Genomic DNA, 3,510 nt, shown 5'->3' with positions numbered 1-3,510 from the left:
CTGAATTTCCAAAGAACATAAGTGGTAAGAACTGTATTTCAACAACAATATATTTTGAGGAGAAGAATCCACTTAAGAAAACTGTTTAAGTCAAAGTCCACACCATCATAGAAATAACACAGACCTATGCTGTTTTATAAAGTTATTAAATTATTTAGACATTGTACATACCACAGACATAATGAAATATCTATCTTAGCAGATTACCATGAAAAGTGCTTAGCTAACAGTACTGAAAACTGAAGAAGCATCAGCACAATCTCCAACAGAATTCAACTCATACTTTACAAAGAGAAATCAGTTCCTGAGAATTCAAGTACTGTGGTCTCCAAGTCCATTCAATTTATTATTTTTGCAATGAGACAATCCGAATGGATGCCAAATAGTGTAGCCACAAGTACAGACAGAGTAAACCTCCATTAGGAATTGGAATAAAGTCACCAACACGTGTTCTGTTAGCCTCTCAAAGTCAGTAGAATAGTATGGCAAGTAAGTCAGCATTCATCCCAAGTGATCTGAGCTATTTACTTGGAGGGAAACTGTCCCACATATTACTAATGCTCTGTGCAACATGTGATCTGTTGGACTAAATTGAGGAATGGCATAGACTTTTGCTACATTTCTTTCACTTCCTTAGAAATAAATTGCATGTTATATCCAGCTAGGCAATCATTATAAACATTGCTTTCTTTAGTGAGTTCTCACCTCAACTCCACAGTTACCCCAGTAACTACAGCACGTCATTTTCACACGTACCTATACCATTTATCTTTCACTGATCTTTTTACTCCTTTCACCATTCCATGGCATTTCCCACACAATTTGAGATTTATTCTTTTTTTTAAAGTGATTTAACTCGAAAACAAATCTCTCATCATTTTCCATTTCTGTAGAATGTAGGTGCTAGATTATACATCTACACTGTGACTTCAGTCAGAGGGATTAGTATAATAAGCATGACAAGCGGCGAGAAGCTTAAAAAAGACAGTATTTGTTGGAAGTGGGATACTTTAAATAAAAAGTACATTAGTCATTAAAGAAGCCACGTGTTAACTAGTCTGAAGCATTTCCAGTGAATGCCAGTCTGCAAGAGTGAGTTTCTAAGATAGTCTAGAAAGCTGATATCCCCTTTCAAAAACCTAATCTTAAAACGTCTCAGAAAAGCTTAGGCTTTGCTAAACATCTAAAACGTCAAAGGCTCCCACACATCAAATCACAACTTGAAACTGAGGTACACCTCAAATTCTTAGACACATTCCATCGGCCATCCTAAAAGAAGAGAAATTCTGACACTATGGTTGTCCCTCATTATTCTCATTACAAATTAAACATGTAAACTGCCCATCTCAAAGTCTACACTTCTAATATCATGAAGGAATTCCAGGTTTCTGTGAACAAAAATGGAGTGACAATAATGGAGCCTTAACCAGAGAAGTGCTAAAACATCTTTGCTACTATCCTCTCCTTTGCCAGAGCTCAGCACCTGACAGACTGTCTCTGAAAGGAGATGAGGTTGGTGTTCCTAATTGTTGTAACTACTCCAAAACAAAATCTGACTATTTAAGATATTCCAAAGCCGGGCGTTTCAAAAGCTGCTATCACTAAATGAATCATAAGAACTCCCAGAGACCAGCAGCCAAGAAAGCAACAACGCAACTTAAATACTACCCTACCAATGTTAATTCATCAAAGACATTTACATTTTCTTATACAAACAAACATTAGATATCTCTGCTTATAAACTTTCTTGGAACCCACAAATAGTCCACAGCCATTCTCTAAGGAAATCTTTTTGTTTTTTTGGTCACACCTTACATACAAGCAGTAACAAACCAACATAAATCCATCTCACTTTATTTCAGAAAGACTGTTTCTTTATAAAATGCATTATGTAACATAAAAGTGACCAATTAAAAATCAATGCTCCAGAAAAAGATTTAACTGATGTTTCTGCTGATCTGCCTTTGCATTTTCTTCTAAGTATCACCCAGAAGAAGCAGCACTATCCAGTTCATTTCAAGAGTTTCATTTCTGAGCTTTCCCTTGATCAACTATGATGATCAAAAACAAATTATAATCTCATTTTGCTTTAAAGTAATTCTTGCCCTTTTGCCAGGACTTTGTAGAAAATATAAGCTAGTATTAATGTTGCAAAATAAATACGTTGAGGCAACCTCGTCATTGCTAAGTACATATAAGATCCCTCAAAAGCTAAAACTTAGATGGCAGAAATATTTTAAAGCAATCCTAAAACTGAAGAAACCAAATATAATCTCACAAATAAAAGAGCAGTCACATTACAAAACAAACCAAAATAAAAATCAGTATCACGGTAATATTTCCTAGGTGGATCTGACTAACCATCTCCATACATAACCCTGGCACCTTACAAACTATATTACACTGAGAAGATAATATATGCATCATAGTGGATAAAAATATAATAAATGCCATAAGAGATACAGGTGGGAGAACATATGTTGTCTTTGGAAGTGATACACAAGCTGGTTGCCTCACCCTCTTCAAAGGGTGAACCCACTCTTTTCTGTTAGTCATCCTTCAAAGGTCTGCAAGAATCATCTTTCTAAAGCAAGAAAATCACCCTGAGCATTCTTTTACAAAAACATGCATGCAGAATAGCTAATTCTTTAAATATCAGGTATATTTGACATTCTAAGATGGCTGAATGTGCTCACCTGATATTTGGCTGCTAAGAATATGGGCCACCCCTTCCCAGCTTTCTACAGCCGTCAGAGCAGGCAAGAGATAGGAGGCACAACTGGCATGGATAATTATATCTTATACTACCATTCAACAGAATTTGACCCAGAATATGACTACCAACAGGTTGGAGGAGTTGAAGAACCACCCACAGAATATGAGAGGTGGTGAGACGGGTCAGACCTCCCCCACCCCAGCTTCCTCTAGGAAAAGTGAAATTGCCAACTCACCTTGATGTCTTTGAAAACTGTTTTACACAGAGCTTTCAAACAAAAACAACACTAATGGAAAGGTTTCTCTCACAGCACTGAAGAGATGTGGAAAGAGTTATTTTCACACACAACCCTTAACATAGTCACCCACAAAGCCAAGACTTAGACTGTAGGTTTCTTACATCAAGAAACTGTAACAAAGCTTTTCCTACAGAAACATACTCCTTAAGGGAACTGGAGAAACTTACCATTACACACTCCCTGCGTGCAAAAATAGACCCTAAAAAGGGACCTTTTCCTCTTCATATCCAGGGAAAGGCAGAAATCGGGAAATGCACTGCTCAAGCAGATGAGATCGTGAAGGGATAGGGGCTACAAGAGCCTTCCCTCTTCCACTGAACAGGTAAAGAAGATACCAGCCAGCACCAGCAGCAAAGCAAGATGGCAAACTGCCTGACCCCATGAAGCAATCGCGGGGCACTGAGGAGAAGCGGGTGGTGAAGGAAGCTCATCCCTGCAGCGCCCGCGCCGGCTCCTCTGAAGAGGAGGACAGCGGCCGCCCGGCCGCGCCAGCCTC

The sequence above is a fragment of the Fulmarus glacialis genome, unplaced genomic scaffold (genome assembly GCF_000690835.1).
Source record: "Fulmarus glacialis isolate BGI_N327 unplaced genomic scaffold, ASM69083v1 scaffold34641, whole genome shotgun sequence".
Taxonomy (NCBI): domain Eukaryota; kingdom Metazoa; phylum Chordata; class Aves; order Procellariiformes; family Procellariidae; genus Fulmarus; species Fulmarus glacialis.
Note: the sequence above shows the minus strand (reverse complement) of the source record.